The sequence below is a fragment of the Anopheles aquasalis genome, chromosome 3 (genome assembly GCF_943734665.1).
Source record: "Anopheles aquasalis chromosome 3, idAnoAquaMG_Q_19, whole genome shotgun sequence".
Lineage (NCBI taxonomy): Eukaryota > Metazoa > Arthropoda > Insecta > Diptera > Culicidae > Anopheles > Anopheles aquasalis.
Genome location: NC_064878.1, coordinates 42,734,064 through 42,749,323, shown reverse-complemented (window position 1 = coordinate 42,749,323; position 15,260 = coordinate 42,734,064). Strand labels below are relative to the sequence as shown.

General features: G+C 49.5%; 1 protein-coding gene across 4 annotated transcripts in view; it reads left to right on the top strand.

The window, feature by feature from the left end:
- The first annotated feature begins 6,596 nt into the window (after positions 1-6,596).
- LOC126577218 (cyclic nucleotide-gated cation channel alpha-3) overlaps positions 6,597-15,260 on the top strand; it is an 80,500-nt gene continuing 71,836 nt past the window's right edge. For all 4 annotated transcript variants that reach the window (XM_050238679.1, XM_050238678.1, XM_050238676.1 and 1 more), the window contains exon 1: positions 6,597-6,694. The gene's annotated coding sequence lies outside the window, so the exon portion shown is untranslated. The remainder of the gene's footprint in view (positions 6,695-15,260) is intronic.

Genomic DNA, 15,260 nt, shown 5'->3' with positions numbered 1-15,260 from the left:
AAAACAAAAGGGGAACGGAAAATGGGAAACGGAAAACTCGACGCTCCATTGCGCTCCACCGTTAACCGAGTCGAGTGTTGTGTTTGTGTCCATGCTGTGGGTTGGTGGGTCAATCTTTGAATGCTTTCACCTCATCAGTTTCCGCTGGGTGGTCCACATGCAGACACACAGCTCAATACACCCTACTGCGTTGTATAGTTTATTGTGATATCCCCCTTCAACCGTTTGGTTTATCGTGGGTTTTCGGGGGGGTTTTCTTTTGGATTTGCCACCGCAACTGTGCACCTCATGCTGGGTTCAGGGTTGGAAGGGGGGATGCTGCGCTCTAGAACAATGCTACAAAACGGCGTTCGTTCCATTTCCGAGAGACAAACAGACGTGAGACGTGCGGCGTGAGGTTTCTCACTCACTCACTCACTTCCTGCTGGATCGCTCCCTTCCACACTAGTTTCGTCGCACGAAGGATCCCAGTAGTAATTTTATGTTTCAATAAAGCACCGCATTTCACCGTTGGACGTGGGCGTTGACGTAACCGTGGGTGGCCCAGTTGCCCTAAAATGAGTTCACGAGAGTTGTTTCGAGTAAAAAGCCGACCCGAAACTCGAACAGCAGTTTCGCAGCTTAAGAAAAACTTTGCTTTTAATGAAATCATAGTCACCAGCGCTTGGTGAAATGAAGCTGCTCTGCTGCTTCTGCATTCTGGGATTCAAAGTAGGCCATCCGTGTCGTTGCGTTGCTTTGCGGTAACGTTGCAGCAGATCTATCGGCCATCCTCAAATCGGTTGCGGTTCGAATGTGCTCGGAACCAACTTATCCACGGAGCCCGTACTATATGCCCTAATGCGACATGTCCTGGAGCAGGTTGTTAAGCATTCACTAAGCGTTTCACAGCCAACTCGCCACTCCATGCGACCACTGGCGATGCAACGGGACATTGCACACGACCACTGCATGATTAGCCCTAGTGGCCCAAGACGTGTAAAAGGGACGTGTGCGCGCTCTCTTTCTTTCGCCCTCCACGTCATGCGGATTGGTCACCGAGTCCCGTTCCTTTCGCTCCAATTATCAATCAACGGGAAACTGAACCCAGAGGACGCGAAGGAATATCAATCGGTAGCTCTCAGATCAGTTCGTGGTCTTCTTATGGCTCCGCTTGCGACCACACTGCGCACTGGAACTGAGAGCAACAACCGAGGCGAAGCAAGGAAGACGAAAAAGAAATCTTATTTTGGCTTCCTTCCTGTACGTGGCGTACGTTGGTAGTTCCGTCCTGATTGCGACGAATGGTGGACGATTGGATGGTAGAGGATTGGAATTCTATTTCGGTTTACCAGCGGCAGCGCGTTCAGCCCTGGAAGCATCCGGAAGAAAGAGAAAGGGGCACGAAAATGCCGAAACACATTCCACTCTGTTAAGCGAGAATTTGCACCCCCTCCTCAATACACGACCATACACGTCCAGAACTTCAGACTTCCTTTCCACGTTTCCATTTAGCGTGCGATAATCGACGACCACCAGCACGTAGCGAGCGTGGTGCATGTTTCTTGGGCACCAGGGAACATGGGTTCTTTCCTTCCTTCTGCAACCTTCCAATCCGTATTCTCCAATTCCGTGTTGGTCTTCAACGCTGCTTTCTCTTCTTGACATCTTCGCCGACAGCCTTTTCGTATCGCCATTCTTTTCATCCCCAAAAGTTACTCAATCGGCTCACGGTGATCGATACACTAATTCTTTGGCGCAAAAGATTCGCTACAACCACGAATTGTCCAATCCAGCAGGTGGAAGGTGCTGGCGAAGTGCTCGCTCGCTAAAATGAATTGCCATCGAGGTGAAGCTCCGCGACTACGGGCGTTTTGTGAGCCATTTCCATCCAGTATCCAGCGTCCGGCGTTGTAGCTAGTACTCCCGGAGTCACCGAATCCCCGAGAAGCTCGTCAGGGCAAGGATCTTCGTTGGATCTTTTAGGGACTAACGAGTGTACCGAGAGCTGGTGCTGCTGCTGCTGCTGCTACTACCGTTAGTGTAACCATTTGCAAAGTGTACCACTGGGAGGTGTACTCGTAGTCGCATTTGCCCCCCGTTTTCACGTCCGACGTTCCGGTCGGCAGGAGGAGCAGAGAAACAATTTGCCGTTTCCCCGGCAGCCAAGGAGGAGCTGGCTCCAAGAAACGTTGGACTTGCTGTCGGACGCTTCGTCTTGCTTTCTTTTGCTTTGCTAAATTCACTGGAGAGACCGTGGCTTCGGGTTTCTTCGGTGGCTGCCATCGTTTAGTTTTGGACGCTGCTACTGGCGCTTGGCGTTCGCTTTGAGTCGCTGAGATGCGCCCGGGAAAAGTCAAAATCCCGTTTGGCCTGGTACTATCTGCACAGACGGAGCAGCGACGCGAATCTTGTTTCGTTGTCCAGCTCCAGGTCTCAGCTGGTGTATACCTCGTTCTCCTTCTCGGTGCAGTGGTACTGCTGATCCATTACATGTGTTTCAAACGTGCTGCTGCTGCTGCTACTACTACGGCTACTACGACGAGCGCTGCTGCTGTCGATTCTTCAACGTCAGAAAAGTTTTACTCGAGCTCGATCTCGTTGTTGTGTTTGATTTAAGTGGAAAATTCCAAAGACTCCTTCCTCGCACTATCCGGCTCAGTCAGCGGTGAATGCGTTTGAATGCTCTACGGTCGGTCCGAAAGGAGGGATTCAATTTATTTTTCCAAACGCCCATCGGTGCAGTCTTGTGCTCCGAGTCCGGTTGCGATTGCAGCAGGATTCCAAGTGGTTTGGGCGATGAAGAATGGTGCTATTTCAACTCCTTTGCAGAAGATAACTAATACATCTGGGCATCGTTGCACGTAGGATTAAAATATCGGTCAACCCGCAGCGTAGTAGAGCGTTTCTGTTGAGGTCATTGCCTTCGTGCGGTGCCGAGTTGTGAGTGTCGGTGAATAGTTGACAGTTTTGTTCTGATAGTTATTGCTGCACGGACTACGCTCTACGAATTGTCTTGCATCCGGCAAGAGTCTAGAAAGCCAATGTTAACTTTATGAACTGTTTGTTTCCAAGGAAGCACTTAATTTTGTGCTAATATCTTGTTAACATCGTTATGACAGCTCTGCTCTGTTGCTGCGTAGTAATGGCGAGTAACGTCATGGCGGATGGCGGATAAACATTTTCCTTGCAACACAATTATGTTCCATCGTACTCCAGCTGCGTCTGGATCCACGACGGATGCGTGTTAGTGGAGCGCCATAATCCGAAAGCCCGAATGAACTCGATTCTCTGAACTCATCATGATGCTCACCTCCGCCGCTCCTCTCGTAGCAGATAGCTTCGAGGAATCTCTGGTGTTCCAGTAACCTCCAGCTCCACCGGTTCACGCTACAGTGATGGTTGTTATTGTGTTTGTCAGAATAGTCGAGCATGCTGCTTTCAATCAGCCAGAGCCGGATAGATTAAAGCATCAAAGCGAAGGGAGCATCTGATGAATCATTCTACTTTCGCAGAATCGGCTGGGAGGTGGAAGGGCAACGTTGAGTTAAGGCCTAGGAGACGCCGGGTGTCTCCTGAGACACTGACGCCGCTCCTTGTCTGCCTGGATGTATGAGAGAGTAGTTCGAACAAATTCCAGAGGGGGGGGGGGGGGTTGACTGTCTGACAAGTGGGCCACCGTTGCGAGCAGTAGACGCCAGACCGGTACGGCAAGCTGTTACACTGGATTAACCGCGCAGCAAGTATTGGAATGGATGCAAACCTTTTCAAGGTCATCACAATGTGCTTCAGAAGAGCATCACTGTGGTCGCTTTCATTCGTCCTGACCCCCAGGGGGGGGGGGGGGGGGCAGCGAGCGCGACGGTTTTAAAATCTTCGAAAAGTATTTGGCATTAAATGCGTCAAGCGTGGGTCCCTGGTCGTTGGATGTGGTAATAGCACCCCAGATGATAACGCCACTCCGCTACGCAGCTTCGGTATTGCGGCATAAAGCAGGCCAGCACGGCCCATCGTCCGTTGTTGGGGAAACGGTGGCCTGCTGGAGGCTGATGCTTTGTGAGGAGCGCAATCGACAAACGTTGCTGGCTTACGGCTGGCACTACTACACACTCACCGTCGCTAGGAGAGAAATGCTCTCGCTCGCACAAGGAGAGAGAAAGAGAGTAAGAGAGGGAGTGCGTACGCACAGCGAGAGGAAAATCCTTTGGATAAAGGGGATAAAGGACGACCCACGCGCGAGAGTAAGAGAACATCCTTCGATCCTTCTTCTCTCACGCACACAGACACACGCACGGAGCATCCACTGGCACACGCAGCTGCTCTGGCCAGGACTCACGACGGTGGCAGCAGTAACCTCCCGGTTGGGGCTCCGTGCGGTCGTGTCATCGTGACGTAGTGGATGCTGGGAAAGTTAGCGAGCGCGCGCCAATCTCACGGTGTGTGTTCGTGTGCGTGCGTGCGCCCGTGTATGTGTGTCAAGGGGCCGCAATTCGTTGGAAAGTCGGGCAGTGTGCTTTGCCGCACGGATTGTGACGCTTTCCCAGTCCGTTTCAACCAAGGAACCAAGCCAGCAGCCAGTGTCGCAGCGCAATCGGAGTTGATCGAGATAATCGAAAAGGTACCGCGTTTTGGAGGGACCAATGGAGGTCGAGGGAATCGGGGAGATGAACCATTTCACAGCCAACCACCACCGGCAGTGTGACCGCACCGACAAACCGTGCGGACTACTTGCGTGTTCGGTCGTGCGGTAGTCCGTCTTCTTAGTAGCCGCAGCAGCAGCGTCGGTTCGTTCGTTCGTTCGTTCGGTGATTTTGGTGCAAAAGTATTAGTCTCAATCCTGATTTCTCCACGGCTGACTAGAGTGTGTGCGTGCGTGTGATTGTGTGTCGAATTCAGCGACATGACATCGATACGGTTTTTTTTGGGGAGGGAGCCAACCAACGATAAGCCAACCAAAGGACAAAACGGACTCGCTGCTGCTGCTGCTGCTGCCGAAGCCGACGATTTATGATGATTTGAGCTCCGCTTCTCTTCCTTCTACTTCTTCTCCTGCAGCCTCGCCCTCTTCCCTCATCTCGTGGAGTGCTTTGAGGGAAAAGGGAAATTTGAAAATGTGTCCCCCTTTTTTTTGGGGCTCGTGACGAATATCCCAGTAACCATCTCTGGTGTTCATCTCTCAACGCATTTGAATCCAAGTAATCCTCCGAAACACTTTTTGTATGCGTCTGTATGTTCCTGCGAGAGTGGCTTTGGCTGGACTTTAATCCTTCATGCCGGAAGCAGACGATTAAACCGATGACGAATTACACCCGGCCATCATCATCATCATCATCATCCTCATGACTGTTGTGACACTGTGGCGTAAACTGCAGCATTAATACGCCACCGATCTTCACCAGAATTGCTCCTGGAGCCTGGTTTTTAATCCGCCACCTCCTATCCTCCAATGTCATTTCCAGGGCAACCAACGCGTACCCAAGGACACGCGCATCGCCACTCAACTCAACTCGAATACAGTGACACCAGGGGGCAGTACCGGAGCGAGCACCTGAGGTCGTCAGTGAGGTATTCTCACTCGATATTTATAGAACGGTGCTAGTGCGGTGTGTTCTATTTATAGTCAAGTGACACTGTTGTGTGCGTGCGCGTACGTGTGAGTGAGTGTGATTAGCGGAAGTACGGATCAGTGTCACCGGTTTTACAGCCTCGCAGATGGAGCCGCGTAGTGACGCGGTTTGCCAGCGGTGAATGTCACTAGTAGCCCGGTGTGATGACCAAGATGGCCGCAGCCGACTACCAGACAACCGGGGAAGTGCAGGCATTGTTCCGTAGTGGGGTCAACCGGGGGATGTGAGTGCTTTGGTCAACCGCAGCATTGCGTAACGATGATGCTCCTCTCCTTTCTAATTCGAAAGAAAATCTGTGTCCGCAAGTTATCCCGTTCTCCCAAGTGTACCAAATGCCAAACGCAGTACTGACGCAGTTTCGCGTTCCTGAGTCCAAGAAGGCGCGCAAAAAATCGCTCTCTACGAGTGAAATGAAGAATGAAGTGTAGTTCACGTGAGTTGCGTGTAAAAGTCAAGCAGTTCCTGGCCAAAATTCTTGGAATTTCTTAAGAAAAAAGAATGAAAAGTAATGAAAATGGCGAGTGTACTAACGTAATGGTGCCTGAGTGGCCGTAGATTGGAACCGCCAAAAGTGAATGTGTCTCTCCTCCATTCGTTCAGTGTCTCTGCGTGTGAGTCATTGTGCTCTGTGTCTCTGTGTAATGTCCCACAGTGTGTCTGAGGTATCGGTGATCGTTGCTATGGCAAGTGTTGCTTGATCTTAAAGCCAATTTCCCAGTATTCTGCTAGACCAGATCCATAACAGAGCCTCGATTAGGTGTCCCTCCCCGGTTAAAATTGTGTATTGTGTCGTGTGTGTTAGTTCCGGAGTTGAAATTTGAAAGGGAGGCCATGGTGCGGATCAGTTGGATGCGTAGCGAATGGTAACTGGGTTCTGGGGCTTGAGGGGACGACATCCAGTTTGCTCTAGAAGTGTAGTGCTTGTTGGGTGCTGCTGTTGTTGGGAGCAGCAAATGAAGGCAGGGGTTTGCCAAGTGACACACACCGGAACACAGATAGGAAATGCACCCCTGCACGCCACGCGCTGCCACTGTCGACCGCTACTACTGTTCCCGAAAAACTAGCGGACGCAATTCACATTTCGAGAGGTAAGCGCCATCAGTCATTGCCATCCACGGCTGCTACGATCTACCGAAAGGGCTCCAGAGGTGTTTGTGAAGGTGTCTCGCATGAACTCCGGGCAGTTCATCAAGGATCACGGTTCGGTTCGGTTGTGGTCCCATTCCGAAGGCTTGCATTGTAATTAACCGCTTTTTTCACGCCAGCTTTCACGCTCGCTTCACGATGTAGCCGCACCGTTCGCCGTACGAGTGGCCTGGTGTGTTGAGCGAAGGATTGATGCGCTTTTCCACGAAGCTACCTGATGTACTCTACGGAAGAGCAGTTTACCTAATGCTTCACGGGAAATTCGTTTCGAATGGATCCGTGATGCTCTGTTTTCCCCCGTTTTTCGCATCCGGAATCTCTTCGTGCTCTTGCTGGTGGTGGGATTAGAGATTTTGCCCACTAACCTCATGCCATGCCATGCCACGGCCTTCCACACATGCCAATCCAAGGAAGAACAGTAGCAGCGGAATTGCAAATGGACCGTCTCTGGCACAGAGCTCTTGTGGCTGCTTGACTCTGACCGTAGCTCGAGACGGATTGTAATTAAGAGTGAGCTCGTCCCCCACTCCACTGTTGCTACTGCTGCCTCTCTCTCTGATAGCGATGGCCTGGTCGGAATTTTATGATCGTGGAAGGTTGGGATCACCGTTGGCCCCTTTTTTCCGTTCTTTTGCCTTCGTTGTTCCGGGAGATTGGGGATTTTTTTTCGCTCTCAACCACGGTGTTATGGTCCTTGATGTGATGGTGTGTGGTGGACAGGATTTTCCGGCTTCTGTTCAGCTCCCGGTTCATTTACTTTGCGCTTCGTTCGGCTCGCTTGGTCGCACGCGTTGTCTGTCTATCAATCCGTTCGTCCGGGAGCGAAGTTCATCGCGCGTTGTTGATTATCATCTGCAATCTTTGAGATCCTTCCTGATTGGTTGTTTGGTTCGTGGCAAACACCGGGGGGCCTCGGATCGATTTCACACAAAAAGGGCATCGGTGTATCGTCGCTTGCCATGTGTCTTGGAGGCGGCATTAAGTGGCCGATGGATTGATGGTCGGTGCGAGCTTCTGCCTAGACCGTGGCCATTGATACACCGGGCACCTCGTAAGCAATCGGTTGATTGTGGTTTTAGCATCAAGCGATCCCGAGCGCCGGAGTGGCAGGAGGTAATAAAATGGAATAATTATATTTATCGCCTCGATGAGAGTAGTACGTTAATCGTGTCCTCACCGATGGTGATCTATTCCGGTTCTGGATATCTCCACTTGGTCTTTTTCTCCGTCTGTCTCTCGCTCTCTGGTGGAGGCAATCGATCGGTGGACGCGTTGATTGAATTTGATTTCGATTCCAGAAATGGTCATTCTCGTCCGTTTTCGTTTTCCGATAATTGCTCCTTCGAGCGTGAGTTACGAGCGGACTCTTACACGACTCTTACCCGATGGCAGATGTCCGGTAAACTGGAAAAGCGTCACACTCGCTCGTAAATCGGTAGCTGGCGGGGATTTAAAGCTTTCACCAGCCACCGCCTTTTCTCACCATAAACTTTCGCCTGAATGGGGGCAAAGGGGGGGGGGGGGGGGGAGCTAGTGGAGAACACTGCTTACCATCGCGTGCAAATCTCTAATGAATCGATGCAGCGCCACCGGAGCATAAATACTGTCACATTGATAACGGCCATAATCCTGCCGGTCGCTCCCTGGGTGTTCCGTGGTGGCGTTCCATCCATCCATCATCACCACCGGGGCGGGTTGAGGAGGTTGTAGGTCATGGGATATGTAGGTTAGGGGAGCTTTTTGACCTGGCGCGCCAGGCAGGATGGCTCTCGGATGACCGACGCCCGGCAAAGGGGCCACAACGCCAAGGCATTATTATCAACTGCGTCAACAGCGTCACCATCATCCTCATCATCGTCATCGCCACTGCCGTCAGCCCGGTTTCGGTTGTGAGCGCACATTCGGTGTGACGGTTAATCAATGGCATGAAAAGGAATAAAAGTTTAATAACCCTTTTACGTTGCCCTCCCCCCTGGAGCACCACAGTTGCGTTCGAGGTTCGTCTCATGATTGATAATGTTTGCTGGTGCTGCATGCATGTGATGCCGGTCATGGATGCTGTACGCCGCGGAGAGAGAGAGAGAGAGAGAGAGCGAGAGCTCATGTGCTGAAGCTTATCTCGAAGCTTCAAGCTTCGCCGCACACGGTGTAAGGTCGCGGGGTTCGAGCTCAATAACGTTGCTTCGGTAGAAGGAAAGATCCCCGGGATCAGCAGTTTGCAGCAGCGCAGCGCAATATCGGTGCAAAGCAGAGGGTAGGATTACGGATTGCGACACGCAGAGAGAGAGAGAGAGAGAGAGAGAGAGGAAAGGCTGGGGGGTAGAATCAATCCATCATTTTATTACCGAGCGCCTCAAAACTGCTGAACACTGGAACGAGCGTAACATCATCGTTCGTCAGTAGTAAGCGAGCGAGCAGTCGTGGTGGCGATTGAAGAAGGAAAGCAAAGAAGTGGCAAAAGATGGATCCGAACCAAGGATTAAGGCGTCGCATGTGAAGCACCGTATTAGTATTTAGAGGTAAATGGAGCTACTGGACTCGACAGAAAAAATATCACAAATCATGGATGGATTGGTGGATTCGTTTCGCCAAACCACGAATCAAATCATTCTTCCGTTGGAAGACAAATCAAAAATACAGTCTGTTTCATACGCTTCACAACATACTATACACGCAGCTGAAGAACACATACGAGCACTATCTGATTGACACTAACGAATTGACAAACATCAATCGAATAAAAGCAGAAATGCTGCGTCTCCAACGACGGTTCTCCGAAGAACACTGCCGAATTAACGAAACCAGAGTTGGTGGAGAAAAGGTTTCAATGTTCCAGATCGGTGAACGAAGACAGAGAAGCAATGTGATCAAAAACCTAAAGTGTGATAACGGTGAGGATATTCATGAACCAAAGGCTGTGATAAATCACATACATGCATACTACAAGGAACTTTACTCCGCCGAAGCAAGTATCCCGGATGAGTCTTTTGCCTGTGACCGGGTAATCCCTCCAGACTGTGAAGAGAACAACAACAGTATGCAGGAAATCACGTATGAAGAGGTGCTATATGCGATTAAAAAATCGTCACCACGCAAGTCGCCAGGGCCAGATGGTTTACCAATAGAATTCTACCGCAAGACACTGCACGTTATTTGGCGGGAACTCATGCTCATACTTAATGAGGCCAGAAGCGGAACGATCCCCGAGAGCTTTGTTGACGGAGTAGTAGTTCTGGTGGGGAAAAAAGGGGGGGGATCCACCTTGTCTTCCTACCGCCCAATCTCCCTCTTAAATACAGACTACAAACTACTTTCCAGAGTGCTGAAAAAAAGACTACAGGGTATTGTAGACAAATGGCATGTCATATCGCCAACCCAGAAATGCTGCAACAAACCTGGAAACATCTTCCAGGCGGTGCTCTCGGTGAAGGAGCGAATAATAGATCTGAGGCGAAAGAAGCGATGTGGGAAACTTGTTTCCTTCGACCTCTCCCAAGCCTTCGACCGAGTGAGCAGAGATTTTCTCGTCGAAACGATGAAGGCGCTAGGTCTCAACGCGGAATTCGCACATCTGATAAAAATCATCGGTCAGCGTTCCAACTCCCGCGTCCTTGTAAATGGCGTCCTGTCCCAACCCTTTGCGATCCAAAGATCCGTGCGTCAAGGTGACCCACTATCGATGCTCTTGTTTGTATTGTACCTGCACCCTCTCATTAAGAGGCTCGAAGGTATTTGCAGCGACCAGAATGACCTGGTCAATGCATATGCTGACGACATCTCAGTGGTGAGTACTTCCGTAACAACTATCCAACAAGTGCGATCTGCGATCGAGGCCTTTGGAGCATGCTCAGGAGCTTCACTCAACGTGAGGAAGACCATGGGTATGGATATTGGCCTGGTGACAACAGAAGAAAGACTCTCGATACCATGGCTTAACACTGTGGAGCGTCTCCGATTACTAGGAATATTATTTTCTAACAACATAAGAGAGGCCACAGGTCACAACTGGGACACTGTTATCCAGAAATTCCGGCATATGGTGTGGCTGCATCGAATCAGAGATCTGAACCTACTGCAGAAGGTGGTCCTGCTGAATACGTTCCTGTTGCCGAAGCTATGGTATGTTGCGTCGATATGCAGCGCCCGAGCAAAGGACGTAGCCAAGGTCACCAGCATCATCGGAGCGGTACTCTGGAACGGGTCTGGAGGAATCCGTGTCCCACTCCAGCAACTTGCGCAGCCACACCATAGAGGAGGCCTCAACTTGCATGTGCCAGCGATCAACACGGCGGTGTTGCTAACGAATCGGTACGTGAAAGAACGTAGTTGCCTAACAATCGGAGGTCAACACATAGAGTGGGCAAGCAACCCACCCGACCTGGTATCAGTGCCTTCCTCATACCCTTGCCTACGGATTGTAATCCAGAATCTGGCCTACGTTCCGCAGTCGCTAAGAACAGCACCAACGACCCGTTCACTGCGTCAGGCTATGGTTAATTTGCTCCCCCCAGCTAGGATACAGGTGGAAACCATGGGAGTATCCAGCTGGAGGAAGGTATGGAAGAACATCCACAACAGCGACCTGACGTCAGAACAGCGTGCGGCCCTCTATATGTTGGCCAACGGTAAAGTGAGCCACGGAGCACTTTGTGTAAAAATCGGAAGAATGTCTAGTGCAGCGTGTATTTGGTGTAACTGTCCCGAGTCCATCGAGCACAAGTTCGCGTCATGTTCCCGTGTCAAGGATGCTTGGGACCTGTTGCAGGAAAAGGTGCGGACCCTCGCTCCTGGATATGCGTTTTCGTTCAATTGTTTTCGTTTCCCGGAGCTAGTTAACGTTAGCGCGGCTAAACGTACAGCTGTACTACGTCTTTGTGCCAACTACGTCCTCTTTATCATGTCCAATGATGATAGCGTGATCGACGTAGGTCTCCTTGTATGTTCGCTGTAAATGTAATTGTGATACTAACGTAACTGTTGCTATTTATTGAATAAATAGTTGTTATTTTATAAAAAAAAAAAAAAGTAGACGAGCAGATAGAAACTATTGACCAGCGCTCGCTCCGTCTCTATCGCCCTGTATGAGCATCTTTTAATTATTCCTTCATAAGCCGTTCGTTTAGTGATTAACAGAATCTCGATATAATCGATATTGAACTGCTGCTATCCAATCTGACGCAGCATCTGACACTAATGCAATCGAATGCACATCATTACAAAGGGAATGATCTGCTACAAACATCGACATGATACTTTAGCTTCATAATTCATTCAAATGGCTGCACCACAAAATAGGAAATGAGCTTCGAATGTCTTCTCGCAGGAACATGCTCTGTTCAGAATGCTTCAGAGGAGAATAGAGTGCAGCCCAGGCTCGAATCGGGCTGGAATAGCACCTGGTAACACCGGTGGAGTAAATTAACCACAAATATCGAATCAGTGACAATGGTTCGATCGATTGTGGTTAACCGGATTATCCATTTCCGGCGTTAGCATCCCCGAACGCTCGTTCGCTCGGTGTCTATTCCAGGCATTCGAGCATATTCATGAACCTCTTCTCTCTCTTTCTCCATGGGGGGATGAGTTTCATTTTTGGGATACCGGAGACCGGTCGATCCTGGTTATGACCTCCACAACCAACGTAACGATACCGAGATTTTCGTCCTTCCACAACCGGAGAAACGGTTTTTGTGCGAGCTTCTCTTGTAGGCTGAACTGGAGCACAGAGTTTCGTTGTGTACGCGAACTGCTGGTAGCCAGCGAATGAACGAACGAACGAACGAACGAACGAACGAACGAGTAATTCAATTCAACGATGGTCTGCGCTACCTCGATGGCACTGGCGAAACGGAATGCTAAATGTGATGCTCGTCCTGCTACTGCTGCTTATCAAAACCAATTTTGCAACGTCACGGCGAATGGAAATCACATTAAAATGATGCATTTGGCCGTTTTTGGTCCGTGGCACGTGGCACGTCGCCGTGCTCAGCCCACTGGGCCCGGCTAATGAGCCCGGTTAGTGGCACCGTGCGCTTAAAATCTTAAAACTCGGAAAACTGAAACCGTAATTTAATGCTCGGAAAATCTGCTCCCCATCTTTCGCTCTCTCGCTCGTTCTTGTGGAACTCAATGTTGGCTGCTGGACTGCTCTCGCTTCGGTAGCGCTTTCGGCGGACGAATTTGGGCCCACCCCCCCGGGTTCGTATGATGTTTTATTTATCGAATTTAGCAAACGGAAAGCCCGGAGCTCGGAGCAATAACGCTCGCTGCGAATTAGTCTACCAATCAACAACAGTGGCAGCAGAAGCAGCCAGAGTGGTTCCGGCTGCTGCTGCTGCTGCTGCTGCTGCTGCTGCTGCTACTGCTGGATGACATAACCGGGATTCCATTGGAAGAGGATGACGATGAAGACAACGATGAGGGGAAGCGATGCGTGGGCTGATGGTTCTGTGTCTCTCCGTTTGATCTAATCCAGGGTTGTTGGTAGTCGCCTTGCCTTCGACACATGTGAGCAAAAGAATGACGCCGGTTGCGTCGAACGGTTTCCGCACTAAATCTAGTTTATCTCAATATTGATGTTTGCTTAGGACGTCACCGGCGACCATTGGGTGGGCCCGCAGCAGCCTCCCGATAGGATAGGTGTTGCGGAGGCCCTTCGTTTGAAAATAAATAAAAAAAAGCTAAGCTTTGAGTGGTGGTGAGGCGTCTAGGAAATTCGATTTGCCTGCACAAACAAACCAATAGTTGAGAGCTGTTGCTGTTGTTGTTGTTGTGGATGTTGTTTTGGTTCCCATTTGCTTCCGTGCAGTCTCCCCGTGTGGCTTTGCACTTCAAGATCACGCAGGACACGAAAATCCGGATCCGAAAGTCTCTCCAAATTGTGCGACCACGTTGGTACTGCTGCTGCTGCTGCTGCTGACTACTGACCTGGACGTGGACGTGATTTCGATCGATCCGTTCGGGCCGGTTCGGGTTGAGTGACTGGTTGTGAGATTGAAAAATGGTTTTGACCCTCCTCACCCTTGCGCACAGCCTCAACCGACGACGGTTTGCAGCCCTTTCCGGCATTGATTGATATTGGTCAGCAGGAATGGGGTGTACGGTTCAGGAGGGGCTTGTGGTGGAGCGAAACCAAGGTCCAGCAATGCGGTGTGCCACAGCTGTGTGGCGGATATGGTGGTGGCTGACCGGCTGCAACAGCAAATCATGTTCGATTGACATTGTTGCCAGTGTTTATTCGTATTTTCGTGAAACACTCCATCGCACCACAAGTAAGGCTGAGAGAGAGAGAGAGAGGGAGAGGAAACGAGAGGAGCGAGAAGAGGAAGCATGGGAATCGAATTTAAAACACAAAAAGTGAGTTGGGTGGACATACGATCGACGATTGATGAGTTTCCGAAGAGTTTACGACCAGTACATTTGGTGGCCGAGGGCGTACTGTGGGGTCCTGACATCTGGCACTCGATGTAAATTGATTTATTTTTATCAATTTTTAATTGAATTCTGTGTGAATTGAAATTGAAAATACTGACCGCGTTTATGTTTGTATTTTGTGTGCACAACGTTACATTTCGAAATACATTGAAGCACTCTGTACCTTTACAAGTTCCACACTATTTGCACACTTGTTCAGGTTACAATTTATTGGAAATGAACCTTTCGTGAACCTTTGTCCCTTCTATCACTTATCATCCAGTGCCTCAAGGACATTTCTTGACTGTATTATGGATGCGCACAGCTTTTGTGTGAATTAAAATTAATGTATTCTTTCTCGTTTAAGTGTTGCTTTTCAGTATGGAGTTTTTTTCCCTCTTCAATCACAGCAAAACCTGGTGATCAGATGAAGAGAATGTTCTTTATTTAAGTGTTGTAACCAAATACTGGATTAACCAAAGCGTTAATGATGAAAATGAGTGCCATGGCAATGAAATGTTCTTGAATTCACTTGTTTTATTAACTAACTAATTTAGCGAACACAAGTTGCTTTCGTACTAAAGGCAGATGATTGGAAGGATGAATGGAGAGACAATCGACTACAATGCTCATATGGACCATTTCATTTGCTATAATCTATAAATATTAATAAATAAATATTTGGCAATCGGCGCGAGAACCATCGGGGAGAGAGCGATAAGGCAGTCTAGCGCCTGGGCTCAAGCGATACAGTTGTCGATGAGGTGAAACGAAAGAAAAAATGAATTGTGATAATACCATACATCCTGTACATAAATTACTACACTTTTCCTTTTCCTTCAACTAATTATAAATCAAAAATCCTCAAATTTAATCAACGAATCGTGCCATTTAAATTGGCTGAGCTTCGGTGGAAGAGCTGAGCGTGAGTAAGCACTGATGAGGGTGCGGGTTTTTCTGGTTAAAATTGAGGAATTACTATCCCGGAACACTACCATCATTAAAGGCACTCCAAGCTCACCGCACTACACGAAAGATGAAAGCAAGTAGCAACCGAGCACAGCAAGAGCCCACAGCATGACTCTCCGGTCGTAC